The sequence below is a fragment of the Pleurodeles waltl genome, chromosome 6 (genome assembly GCF_031143425.1).
Source record: "Pleurodeles waltl isolate 20211129_DDA chromosome 6, aPleWal1.hap1.20221129, whole genome shotgun sequence".
NCBI classification, from domain to species: domain Eukaryota; kingdom Metazoa; phylum Chordata; class Amphibia; order Caudata; family Salamandridae; genus Pleurodeles; species Pleurodeles waltl.
Window position 1 is genome coordinate 1,506,885,936 of NC_090445.1, and position 15,111 is coordinate 1,506,901,046.

Consider the following 15,111-nt stretch of genomic DNA (forward strand, 5'->3'; position numbering starts at 1 on the left):
GGTTAAGAGAGAGTCAATAATGCGCTTCAAGTACCACTACATACATTAATACATACAGAAGGAGTGCATGAGGGGGCGAGTCCTCAGCACGCTCTGCGAATGAAGTGAAAAGCAAAACACAAGTACCAAATATAAAGGAAAAAACAGGATTAGATGAGCTACATACTCTAGACCTAGGACCACTTGTGGCATCAATTACGACAGCGTAGAACTGTGAACAGTGACCAGTTTGGCACCAACAGAGGGGATTCAATCGCTACTTGGCCCTTAAGGCCAGGGTCACTGGTATTATCGGGCAAGAGAAGCACCACACTATGTGTCAGATATCATTACATTTCGCGGCCGGAAAAGGTAAATTATGCAGTGAAATTCATCACATTTTGTGACAAATATTACTGCTGTTTACTTGCTGAGCTATAATCTTCAGGAATTCTTTTTTAATGTATGGGCAAGAATTTATTTGCAGGTTAACTGAAGTTATGAAGTAACTAAGGTGGTGTCCTGTACCACTAATCTTTAGGACACCTTCATTTTTAAAGACATCTTGCAACAAATGTGTAAAAATAGGATTATGTTTCTTCAAAATTCAAATAAGTGTATTTCATTAACATGTAGAAGTGTTCTACCATACTACTTCATTGAGAAGTATTATTTTAAGGATAGTTTTCAAACATAAATTAAAAAAAATTCATGCTTCTCCACCTCACCCTCACAACAATGCTTTAGTGAACTAAGAGGAAAGTCAGTTGTCATGTGCACCCTCTGGGTGGCTTAGGTTGCTACTATATGAAGGCAGCATTATAATCAAACACAGGAGAAGGTTTTGTACAATACATATTCTGAACTTATGTATTTTGAGGTCTTCTCATGTGCCATGATAAAGAAAAAGGAAGCAAAGTGGGAAAAACATGCATAGGATCACACAGTTTGGTCAAGGGGAAGCCAGTGTTGATCTTAGGTTTTCTGGTTTCATTGTGCAATTCAACCGTTACGTGTACTTGCTTTGCTTCCCCTCTGTCCTCCTCACCTTCCACAATAACTGACACACCAGTACCCCTACTGCACCCCACTGACGTCAGGGCGGCTCTCGGTCACACCATACACCATACATTGTGGCCACTGGGAAAATGTTTGAGAGTACTTATGGTCTAGGCAAAGGTTTAATCAGTTTAGCATTTAAATTCAGCAAGCAGTATCTGAAAGGGGACCTGCCATTGTATGGCTATTCCTGTTACTACTACTTCAATACACATAACAGTGTTTTAAAAACTTTTGATCGATCAAAAACAGATTTTTTTTTAATTAAAAATCTGCAAGTTATACAGAGGACGGTGGATTATGTGGCACATGTGGCAAATCCATGATTCTGCAGAACATAATATGCCCTGCTTATTGTGGGTAGTGTTTCTATAGGCACAGTAGCTGTAACTCTTGGGAAATCATGAGGCACAAGGAATGGCTCTAGTAAATGGGATTGGAGTAAATCTCTTCGAACAGGCAGAATGAAGCTGTGTTATATGTTCAAATGTAGCATATACACACCGCAGCCAGCACATTCACGCAATAGTCATAGGTAGTTGGGGGAATATCCAAGACCCTGCTAACTAACTGAAGTTTGCACAGAGATCAGAATTCGAAGTTGTGTAGTACTTTCCCTTTGGGGCATTTACTCAGGGTTGAGGTATTTATTGAATGTGGTAATTACCACACTCTCAGTTTTGCCTTGTCTGATTTTGCTAGTAAACCAATGGCAACATGTATCCAGGGAAAATGAGGGGGGAGAGGAGAGTGTTACGACACAGGATGAGGAATTTGGTGATGTAAATACTGATTCTGCATGTTGTGCTTCATTCCCACCTACTAAATTTGCAATAGGAGGTATTTACTGAGTAATATCCCGCCCTCAGGTAAATGTATTAACCAAGTGCATTAAGCAGCAGTCTTATTTCTACCTACTCATAAACGGTACTACAGGTGTCAGTAGTGTAGTATTCTAATGTGAAATGCCTGCCATACTTTGGGAATCTCCATTCAATGATATAAAACAGTGGGTAATTTGGGGAATTAAGTGGGTTGTATGGATGCATAAAAGAGAGTGAATTTCTGTTTGATTTTGGATGTGTGGCTGTCAGATGGTGGGTGTGTTGGCACATGATGTTTGTTGGTTCATTCTAAGATGTGGGGTGGAATATTGTTATGACAAGGCACTAAAAAATGGTCATAAGAGGTCTATTCCTTGTTGTTTTGTAGCAATCATAGTTCAAACTGCACATAAGTGTATGTCAACAGGTTTTATTCATCCAATGTATCATGAATCCAGAGATACAACAGCCAATGCGTGTTTCGTCAACAAGACTTCCTCAAGGCTGTAAAGTGGACATACAAGAAAGGAATACAATCAGATTGTTAAACGATAACAGGGAATCTAGTGGTCATGGGTTGCTGAATCAAAAACTGTGCCAAACGCACTCCAAATAGTGTATCATGTGTGTATTCAACATACTGTGTGTTCCATGCATAAAACCACATGAGCAAACAAGCAGAAGTACGAAATATGCTGATTCGCAGGGCCAAAACCCAAATCAGGCTCAGCAAACACCACAGGGTGAAGTGAAGAAACATGCGTGCAAGCATGCAGTCTGTGAGAAACCTCAAGTGAGGACTCTATGAAGGGGCAAGGAAGAGATAAGCTTGAGATACAGCTTAGCGAAAATATCTGAAAACAGCATACCCCAATTCTAAGTCTAGTCAAATGTCCAAGAAAAGTCGTGAGGTTCATAAATTGGTGAACCAGCATAGGTCTTAGAATGTAATAACAAATCCTGAGAGATATTTATATAGCAGTTGGTGGCCACGGCCTTGATAAGCCTGAATATAAACAGAATAACAATAGTAAAGAAAAAGAGAAAGAAAAAAGAAAGAAGTAAGAAAAAAGAAAAAAAGAAGAAAAAAAAAGAAAAAAGAAGAACTAAAGTAAGCAAGTAGTACAGTGCGCGTAGTAAAGTATGTTATAGAGATACAGGCGGTCGTAAAAGGTATGGGGGATCAAACAAATCAGCTGTGAACACGTTCCTAAGTGTCCAAGAACAGAAATCAGCAAGAAGTGCAGTACGCGTTGTCAAGTATGTTATAGAGTTTTGAGACGGTCGTAAAAATAAGGGGTATCAAACAAATTATCCACGTTTGGCGGTGTTATTGCGTGCTACGGACACGTTCCTAAATGTCCAAGAACAGAAATAAGCAAGTAGTAATGTACGAGTGGTAAAGTATGTAATAGAGTAATGAGGCAGTCGTAGAGACAAATGGCATAGAACAGACCATCTGCGTCTGGCGGGGACATAACGGATACGTCAATGTCGGAAAAAGGAATCAGGAAGGAAACGATTCAGAAATGCTGCACGCATGAGCAGACATATGAAAACTAACCAAAGAGATACACAAGGAAGTATACTAAGAGCTATTACGAAAGGGTACATACAAATCCAATTGTGTTGTGAACACCTCCGCCCTGACAGCAGAAGAAACTAGGTATATCTCCTTACTTAAGATGTGGGGTGGGTTGGCATTAGATGTTGTTGGTGTGTATTGGCATACAGGGGCTAATTACGAGTTTGGCGGTCGGAAAAACCCAACCGCCAAACTCCAGATGAGGTAACTGTCACAGTGCTGGCGGGCTCCTACCAGCTCGATTACAAGTTTTCCACTGGGCTGACCGGTGGATACCAAGGTTTCCACTAGTCAGCCCATTGGAAAACATGTGGCGGCATTGGACTCGGCTCCACCCGGAGCCGAGTCCAATGCTTTCACACAGGGGGCCCCTCAGCACCCTTGGAATGTGCACTATCTGCATAGCAGACAGTGTGCATTCTGACGGTACTTGGGAGGGGGGCCCCTGCACTGCCCATGCCAATGTTGTGAACAGTGCACGGGCCCCCGTGGGCCCCAGCACTTGTTCTCTGTCAGTCTTTTCATGGCGGTTGAACCACCATGAAAAGGTTGGCGGAGAACATGGTTGTAATCAGCACAGCGGTGCTGACTTCACCTCTACTGTGGCTGTTTACAGCCACGACCACTGTCATCCCGTCGGGATCAAAGATCCTGGCAGAGACCATGGTCTTTTGGCAGTCTGACCGTCAGGGCCGTCATGTGGCAGTCAGACCTCCTCAGTCGGGGCAGTCTGACCTCCAGAGAGAGTCTGGCACTCTTCAGACCGCCAGACCCGTAATAGGGCCCATAGTGTTGTTTGTGGTTGCATATGATAGCAGTTTGGGTAGCGTATTATTGGGTGCTCATGATAGTGGGTGTGTTGATGCGTGATGGTGAGTGGTGGGTTAGCATATGATATTGTTTGAGTTAATCTATGATACTGCTCATGTTGGCATATAATGATGGGTGTCTTGACTTATGATGTTGGCTGGGACAATACACGATATTGGTTGTATGGAGATAGGATGGTTGGAGTGCTGGGGCATGCTGTTGGCTGCCTGGATTTATGGAGGTGAGTATGTTCCCTTAATATAATGAGTTTGGTAGTTATGGCAGAAACTGTATTGGTAATACTAATAGTAGTGGAGGTAAAGTGGTGGCAGTGGTGCCAGTAATGGTGGTTGTGGTAATAGCTGTGGTATGGTACTATTGGTGGTGGTGCTCATTTCCTTTTTTATAAACAATTGTTTTGGTTTTGTTGAAAGAAAGAAAAGAAGGAAGAGGAAGAAAAGGAAGAAGAAAGAAATTACATAGGTAAGGTCTGGCGCAGCCAGCTTAGAGTCATACTTACAATGACAATATCTTTTAACCAAATGACAGATCCACAACATTGCTATACAGTCGTAAGATACACATGCATGTTTGAAATCACGGGAGAAGACCCAACCATTTCCCCCACACCTTCTTGTGTTTATGGGGACAGCCCCTCGCCTCGCATACCGACTTTTCTTGGTTTGCACACCAGTCCACTCTGCGCCTTCATTTTTGGAGGGACGCCCATTGGCAGAGTTCCAGGCAGCTGCAGTGTCTCTCTTGGCCACCAGCATGGCTTTATCAGCAGATGCGAGGTCAGCTTTTGTGCCTTCCAACTCCTCCATTGTGCCCAGTAGAACCAGTTTTGGGGACATCTGTTGCTCCCTTCCCAGCACAACATTCAATTCACAATTTAACTTATACCAGTACTCGTAATTGTAGTCCTCCTAATGCTTATAGTGTTGTTGATGGTACTAATGGTTCTTGTAATGGTGGTGATGGTGCTGGTGGTAATACTGATGGTATTAAGGATAATAGTGATAGGTGCAATGGTAGTAATGGTGGTGGTGGTGTTAGTAGTGGTAGTCAGGGTTTGTTGTTTGTGATTGTGAAAGGGTGCTCAATATATACCCCATCCTCTGGTTCATTGGCTACAGTAGTTCCTTGGAAAAAGCCTTCTCAGTCAAACGCTGCAAAGTGGTGAACTAATTTTTTGGCAGCTAATTAATAGAAATGAAAAGATCATTGATTAATAAAGAACCTGACACTGTGACCTCTGCTGGAGAAGGGCTAGACCCTGGGACCTCTGGTGTATCCTTTATTTTTGAGCCTGCTTCCCCAGAGAACATTAGATAGCTACTTACATCTCTAATGGCTACTTGTTCAAGGAGGTCTTCATCCAACTCAAATTGCCTGAAAGTATAGAGAAGATGTAGACAGTTGGTTGACAACATTGCCATCCTTTTGCTTCAATAGCTACAAAGACTGAGACTATACTGATAACCTCCCCATTTACCTTCCAGCAGGTCTTTCAACATGACCAATTTCTCCCATCTGCTTGGACCATGAAACATTTGTTTCCAGTAAAGTTATAAAATTTGGGCATGTGGTGAAATGCCAACATTATTAGTGCAGTGATAAAAGCTGAAGCTCCTTTAGCTTAAACACACGCTCCCATTTTTACTAAGGGCCTGATTACGACCTTGACGGATGGGCTACTCCATCACAAAAGTGATGGAAATCCTGCCCTCCATTTTACAAGTTCCATAGGATGTAATGGAACTTGTAATAGGGCGGATGGGAAAGCCACCACTTTTGTGACGGAGTAGCCCATCCGCCAAGGTCGTAATCAGGCCCTAAGTGTCCTGCACTCCATAGTTGTGGGTCCCCCAATTACCTAAAACTTGACCTTGACTATGCAAATATCCTCCATGTGACATTCCAGACCTACCAGCTTCTGCAACTACGATATAGTCCCAGCTGTTTGGCACTTCAAGTACAAGAACTCAGATTACTGTGCAAAGGCTCCCGGACAAGAGCCATCTATCTCTTATACCAGCCTGGTCTTCAAATGTCTTCACAGATTTGCTTCTTGATATCTAGTGGAACAAATTCCTAACTATATGCCAAGGCCCATACCCAAATCAAGAAATCAACCCTTGTAGCTGTTTTTTCTCACTGAAAATCTAGCGGTATCCTGTATGTACTTTCTTTTCTCATCTGCCATGGGAAATCTGTGCATGTAATAAACATTCCCACAACTTGGAATTGTTATCCCAGGAGCAAATTTTCATGGAGATAGGGCTTTCTCACAATAACTCACAATCAAGGCCTAGTAAGTAGGGATTCGTCAAGAAAAGAAGAGACGCGCTGCTAACATGACTCTCATTATGAGTGGGCTGGTGTACTGTGGTGGGATATTTATCGGACCTGATAAATAACGGGGGTAAATAGAATCTATTACACATTTTGTCCAATAATCCAATAATGGTGAATCATACGCTGATATTGAAGTCTACCACACCATAACCAGCATGTTCTATTGATTTTGGACCATTTTTCACATGTTAAATTCAGGCCGGTTTGGCTTACTTTGAGTTGTACTTTACTACTCCCAGTAATTATCTGTGTGCCAAAGTCTGCATAACATATAATTGTGAACCCTGGGCATTGGAATGATATTGACCACACCTAATGAGAGCCTGTGTGTGCCTTGGGTTTGGGCTCAAATCTTTCCCCAAAGAACTGCCAAGGATAGGTCTGTCTGCTGTGTACAAGAGCATGGAGAATTGTGTTTTTTTTGTTCACTGTACACTATGGTGGATATTTTGTCCCATTTTTTGTTTCCTCGCCATAACATTGAGGTCAGTTCATGTTTTTTGCATGGTTATGGGCCCGGGAAAAACTGCCTACAGCGGTTAGTCTTGCCCAAAAAAAGCTCCCCCCCCCCCCCCCTTCTGAAGACAGACTTTTTCCCAGGATTTGCAGGACAGGCGTTGGGACACGGCCTCATAACTGCACAGGGCCCCAGGACAAGTGTTTAACGTCTCAATTCTTTACGGAAACATCTGGCTACCAGGAGGCCAAACTTAAAGTCAACCTCCCACGAAGCCCGGGTATTTACATTTTTGAAGGATATGTCGTCTGCCTTTGGTGTTTCCACAAGCCCTCAGAGGAAGTGGGAGAGGTTCGGCGGGGGAGGCGTGGGAGGCGCTGGGTTGGTTCATGTAAGAAGGAGTTTATTTTTTCTTTGCTTTTCCACTAAAGCGTTTCATTTCCGTATTCTGTGGTTCCCTTTTGGCCAGAGTGTTAGTACTTAGGGTGCTGCAGAAATGTTGGTAGGGACATCAGTGCTTTAAATGGGCCGGTACTGTCCGGTACTGAGGGCCGGCACTTTATTATTTTGAGAGGGGGATACCGGCACAGCTCAAGAAAACCGTAATACTTTTAAATGGAGAGTACCGGCACTTCTCAGAAACAAGCAGGTACTCTGGCTCAGAGTACCTGCACTTTAATTTTTCCATTTAAAGCACTGGGTAGGGTGGTATAGGAGTCTAAAGCAGCGGCGGCAAAAAGAGCCTTACCACCACTGCTTGTACCGACCGAACCCGACCAGGGCTTAATTTGTAAATAAAGAGGTGCCGGTGCTCAAAGCCTTTTCATAAACACGAGGCTGCTGTATTTAAATCTTCCAGCACTGAATACTGAGGCAGCGTAATCCTGAAGCCATCTCTTGTCTCTTCAATCCATTTAAGGCCACCCCTGCCCCTTCAGCTCATCCTGCCACTTTCTACTTCCTCCCTTTGTGACGCTTTTTAGTTTTTCCTTCTTCCGTCTTTCCCATATGCGTCTTTTGCTCGCAGCAAATGCTTGAGGCAGAAGAATAAGCCCCGGCCCTCACAAATAAGTGCCGGTGCTCAGCACCGGAAACAACAAGCACAAATTAAGCACTGAACCCGACCCTTTCCAGAATAGTTTTTGGGGCCTGACCACCCAAACATTGCTTTGGGAAAAATGAAGCCTCATGGTGCACTTCCAGCGCAATCTTACGAATATGTTGTCTGGAAGAGTGGCAGGCTCTGTGGGCAAATCCGGAAGGGATCTAATGAATTCCATTTCTTACAGGTCTGTCAAGAGAACCTTTTCTCCAAAGCGCACTTCATGAAACTGCCAAGATGGAAATGGTGTGCTTAGTGCAAAAGGCAGGAACGTTTTCTGCCACAGACATGTAGTACAGTGTACCCGCCTTGAAATGCCACTCAACGAATATACTGTGCTAGCAGAAATAACAGCAGTTGTATTTATATACTGTGACAGATTGCAGTGCTCACTGTCTCTGTGCCAATTAAGAACCCCTCAAAATGCAAGGTCAAAACATAAAATACCACAATAATTAACATTTTTATTTGTTCACAGACTACCATTATACATCAGGGTACAATCAATGTGTAAGTATGTGAGTGCTTCTCAAACATGGGAAAGGGTGGCCAACTACATTAGTATGCCCTCATGTTTTCCAAGTTCTGGCTAATAATAGGATGTTCAATATACCTTCATCCGTGGAGTGGTCTTGTAAGGTTCCAGAGTAACGCCCAATATGCCATTCTTCCTTGGGTAGCCTTCTAAAGCCCTAGAGTAACGCTCAATATGCCATCCTTCCTTGCGTGCCTTTGTAAAGTTCCAGCGTGTGGCCATCCTTCCAGGGGCGATCACCTATGCTGACACAGGCATGGGCTGCTTAACCTGCCAGAGGGGCATTCCATTTGCTCAGGGGACTATTCAGGGTGCCAGGGATCTTACTTAAGGTGAAAAGCCTGTGCCAACTTCTTACTGCTCTGAGGATACTCATCTTACAGGCTCAGACTTTAAGCAGTAGATTTAGCCCTCTGGGTACACATACTTTGGGAAACCAGTTGGTCAGGTATAACACTCGGTCATCCCAATGCCAGTTTCCACCTTGTTCTTCTACGTAAATTCTGCATTGCCATGCCAGATTCTATTTGACATTGAGTAGCTTCTGTTAACCCAATATGTAAACACCATGCATCTCCCATGTTTCAGCATTCCCTCAGAATTAGACCTGCAAACTTTCAACACATTAGCACCATCTAAGTGAATGACTGGGACTCAGAAGGGATGGAGCCTGGGATGGGGTCAGTTGTCGAGTCTGTCACGGCCATTAAGAGATATTGGAGGGGGTAGGACATGCTGAGGGCGCTGGGCTTCAAGGTACTGCCTTGCTTGAGCAGATGCTCTTCTCCATCCCCAAGCACCAAATAAAAGACTTCTGAATCCAGCTCCCATGTTCCAGCAGGTTGTAAAATGCGTGATGTATCTTAAGCCTGCTCATCCTCCACATGCCATATGGAAACCCACTCTTTATAAAACTTTCTAGCTCTCCGTGTGCTCAACGTGTGAGTTTGGTTCTTCGCTTGTGAAGACTTAATATCATATCAGACATGGTGGCACTGTGTAGGTTGGCTGGTCTATGCTATAGGTAGAATCACTGACATGCCTTTTTCTGCTTTGCATTTTACTTACCATGTAAATCACTGTTGCCACACAAGATTCTGAATTGTTCCTTTCATTTTTCACCCCTGTCACCGTGACCTGATGCATGAACAGGTCAGAAGGGCTTCCAGACAGCATTGAGGTTGAGGGGACTGTCCATGATGGCACAGTGATGAAGACAGATGCCACGCATAGCAATGCTATCCATCACCATCATCTTTGGTGGAGTGAAGGGGGCTGCTTGTTCTGGAGGCCAAACAGAGTACAACAAACTAAGCATGTGTGCAGGTCTACAGGCAGCTTGTTTTTTAGGCCCAGAATATCAAGCTACCTGTAGAATCCTGCTGCTTTTGAGGTGGCACAAAGACTGGGCTTGTTGACAGTGAGTGATGTACAGGGAGAGGGCCACTTGGCAGACGCTAGGCTTTGTCCGCGGCTGGAGTAGCCACTTCATGCTGGAAGGGTTAAGAGCACCTCAGTCATCCAGCCCTGACTTAGTCCATCAGCTTTCAGACAACAGTGAATTGCACTAGAGACTGCCTGGACTCGTCGCCTAAACTGAGCATGGATACAAAATTGGGGAACGTTGTGCTGGGCATCCAAAAATTAGATTGAGGGCCTATTAAAATACAGTGTGTCAAACGAACAGGGAAAAACATTCCCAACACCCAGACTGAGTTTTGTCCAATGCTCCACCTTTCGCTCTTTCCAGCTATTACTTGCTCTTCAGTTCTCAAAAGCTGGACTACTGTAAAGTTCTGATATAGGGCCTCTCCCATTACTCTTTCAAGTCCTTGAAGGCCTTGAGCTTTGTCGCCAGCAGTATCTTGTTTAACCTGTCAACCTCTCATCTGCCCATAGGGGCCCCACAATGAGTCATTCTTGGTGGCGTACGATGGTTTCTAGTGTAGTTCCTTTGTCCTAATCTTTAAATACATCCATGCTCCCACCTTTCACACTTCTACCCTGGCTCTCCCTGTATAGGGACTTCAATGTACACAAGAGTCCACTACTTTCTATCTTATCTTGTCTTGCCAAGGTGATTTTTAGGTGTGGCCTAGAGGCAACTTTAGATGAACCGGGCCTCATGTAATAAATAAAACTCATAAAACGTGCATGCATGCAAAGAAACATAGGGGGTTTTGGTTAGCCAGCTTTATCCATTGGCCCGTTCAACTGTCATTCACATTTTTATCCTGCCCACCACGTACCAGCTGGTGGCTCAACCCACTTCAGCACATGGCTCTCTTTCAGTGTGACTGTATTTTGCCTGAGCCACATGTACACATCTATCTAAAAAGGCGTACGTGTTAGTGCCATGGCTGCTAGGTCAGTGCTCTACTTCACCTACTCTTTTTTTCCTTTCCATCATTTATCCTACTTTATTTTTTTAGTCATTCTTGTTTGTTTGCACTTCTTTGGTTAGAGTAATGGAAAGCAAATGGTACCTTTTCATTGCGCAAATGTGAATTATATGTTCGAATGATGTGCATTAAAACTAAAAAGGGTTTCCATACATGGCTTATGGGCATCAGCCTGCCAGCATGCATACTGTTCTTTAAAATTATATCCAATGTTTATTTTTTTTAGTCTAAAATTTTTATTGCAAGCATCTGGCTGTCACGTTTAGGTAGTGCAATGTTTCCCTTTTCTTGTTCTTCCTTTTATTTTTGTGGTATATGCTTGCAATAAAGAACGAAATACATAACCATGGACCCGGCATTGCCAATGCCTGTTAGTACCGAGTTTAACGCCATTCTGGATACTTGTGGCTTCAATTCGGGAACAGTGGCCAAACCTAGTTGAACAGAGCAAGGGTGAAATGAGTAAGCCTGAAAGGAAAGAATGGAGTAAAAGCAAAGAGAGGGAAAAGTAGAAATGAAGGAATGGTGGATTAAAGAGGGGCAAAAGGCATGGGGTGAGGAAGGAAGGAAATGGTGTTGCATCACCTCCTGCTTTCAATGGCACCTTATTTGTCCTGTCCTGACACGTAAGTGTCATTGCCTCAACCTGAATACTTGGAACTTGGAAAAAGATAAAAGTGCTTGTCTGTTCAAGGGGATGCACTTTCTTCAACCCTCCTAAATCCCTGTGCTCAAGACTTAGATCACTTTCCATCTGACACAAGTCTGCGGAACACTCTGCCCTCAGCCTCCTCGTCCCCAATCAAACCTGGAGGCCTCCTCCTTCGGCTGGGAGAGCTCCCTCGCCCCTGCATTCCACGCAGCCCCTGCATTCAGCACACTAGGCCATGTGCCTAGGCCATCGTGGTCACTTTCTGAACTCTACTGAAACAATGTCCAAGGTAAGTGCTAGCATCATCTTAAAATGCATGGGCGGCCAGCAATAGCGATACATAAATCTATGCCCGCGCCATCATGTAGCTGTATAAATGTTGTCATACAGAGCTTCATCTCTGCAGGACTGAGTGATAGCTTTTTAATCAATGGTTGCATATCAGCAAATTTCAAGTTTGCAGGAACAGGTCTCCTATTCAATAAGTTGCACAGAATTTTCTGCAGTATAGGCTTTACCAGTTTCCTCACTAAGCATTGTCCGCCCTGGCCACAATAATTACCTCCCACGTTGTGGAAAACAGACGTGCTTAAACTGCTGGACAAATCGGGGACCCTGCGTAGGGTGGGCAACTATTTTGGGACCGGGGCAACTGTGCACAGCAAGAACCGCGGCCCAGTTTGGGACTCACCCTGGATGCCCCATGCCCCTTGCCTCCCAGGGCCTGTTTCACATTTACCTTGTTTTCTCCCCCACCCCTGCCTCCCTCCCATTGATGCTCCCTTGCTACAGTCTGCTTATCATAGGGAGAGTCTCCTAGAGCTCTGTTGTCGCCCCACAGGGTCTAATATTTTATTAGCTGAATGTTCTGATGCTATTCTATGTCAATATGTCACTATCGATACCTCAAGGGGGCGGGTCACTGCTGGCCGTGCAAGCGCCACACCATTACAATCAACACATGCCACACGGGGGCACCAACTTCATACCTGTATTGCCAATACTTACCGGCATGTCGCTGTACTTTACAAGAGTTTCGGCGCTAGTGCGAAAGCAATTATTTGTGGGCAGAACGTCAAATAAACAAAATAAAATCTCAATAATTGCCCCTGTACTGCACTCACTCTGCTGTCCCCCTGATGAAGGAAAGGTCCATGTATACACTTTCTTGCTTGGTTCACAAACTCTGAAACTTCGATCACTCGCACAAGTTTTCGCAGACGTTCCGGACCTCAGGGGGCTATCACCAGCTCCGCAGCTCGCTTTCTCTCCCTCTAGTAACACCTTATTCAATAAAATATGCACCTGGTATCAGTTGTTTTCTGGACGTGCTGTAAGACGTTGGTAGCCCTTCCCACATCTATATCAACTGTTACCTCTCCTCGATCAGCGCTTCTCTCCAGCCACAATAGAAACTTGGCACTTGGCCGTGTTGAGTTTTTCCTGATTCTCAAGTTGAACCTGTAGGTCTTGTTTTGTTGACCGCTGTTGAGACATTACTATCTCCGACAATCTAACAGAACATTTCTTGGCTGTTCGTGATGTGTTGTGATTTGTATATAATTTGTACTATTAGTATCTTCATGACTTTTTCTATTTGTCAGTTAAATTAAAAAAAACTAAGTAGACAGATCAGCAAAGTCATATAACTTGCTTTAGGAAAATTGTAAAGAAAGTGACAAACTTTCAGCTCGTGAAACTGCTCCCACCTGCAGTTGGACAGGCAGATCCTACTAGTAAAGTTTATTGGGCCATCTTGTTTAAGAAATGTATAATTTCCCACCATTGGTCAGTGGGGCACAATCAAATCACTATCATGCCTCAATTATGGCCTAGAACGGATGTTTTTCTCCATCCTTAAAGTATGTACATCAAGTCCATTTTAACTACTGCGCGGGAAATTTAAAAGAACAGCGGTAATATTCTCTTTGCAGGCTTTTGTTAGTTGGACTCTCTAAGTACATATGACATAGCCTTGCCACTGTTGAACTTGGTGACGGATATTCACATTTTGATTGCAGCACACGCTGCTTTATGAAGCTTATAAGAGAGAGAGAAGAGACTTGATGGAAATTCTGATGAGTTGTGTGTAGTTACCGTGAAGGGAGCTAGTGCTTTGGGTGGTACACTCCACTAAAAGGCCTTTGCCTGGTGGAAAGAGTCGCTGGTAGAAACACCCAAGTCGTGGAAAATCCCTCTCGTAAAGCACTGCAGGTTAAAATCCTGGGAATTCCTGAGATTCAGGGCTGCCAAGACGTAGCTCTTTTTCCGAGGATTACTTTTCTTGGGGTGAACAAGCATCAGCACCCAACAAAAAGGGGATCCTCTCAATAATACTATAAATGCTTCAGGTATCAACAGAGGAATCCCCAGGGCTATCTTCCTTCCTGGGATGCTTGCATAATAAGGAATGTAATCCTTTGGATTACTATGGTGTGCTGGGTGACATGAGCCATCTCTCCCTCCTACAGACTGAGGTCTCCTTTGGAATTCCCACACTCCACTATACATCTGCGGAGAGCCAGTGGAAACTCCCAGATCTTCACTGGGCTCTACCTCTATCTGTTACCAGAGGATAACTGAGGGTCCTACCTTTATCCTTCCAGCCTGACAACTGAAGTTAAAATCAGGTAGCTATTACCAATAGATAGCTCTTACATCACAAGGGTTTGTCAGGCCATGGGAGGTGGATGAGGCAGGGTTAGCGCCATCTGTTTGAAACAATCCCTTCCTCCACATGTAAATGGTTGCTGGATGCGGGGGTGTTGGTACTTTGTTGAGTGAGGCTACCATCACTCTAGGCCAATGCTGAAAAGGACATTTTTTTACTATCAGATTTTCTAATTTTTCAAACTCTCTTTGTACAGCACATAGATGTCTCAAAGTTTGGAAAAATTTGAATGCCTACAAGAAAGTTTTCTATTTTTCAAAATATCATTTATCCTGCCACTGATCTCCAGAAACCTCCTGGCACCCCTTAAATGCAGTACCACCCTGTTTGTAGGATTATGTTTTAACAACATAAAGTTTATTGTGAATTCTCAGGCTCACACACCCCCACCTCAATTGTACTGACCGAGATTTGCCTCTGACATGAGCAGGCCCAGACAGACTTGTTTTAATGCACCTGGAGTGCACCAACAGCCTGCCCACTGCAGTCATCTGCTAGCCTTCCCGTAACCAATTATTGTTAAAAGAAAGTGCAGTTTCACTGTTGTTGATGTTCAGGGAACAGTATGTATCTTTCGTGTGCTGTGGGACCGAGTGTATGTTTGTATGTATGGAAATGCACTGAAATTGGTGACATCATTCTCTTAGGAATATCTTTGAGGCTTGAGGTTAAGT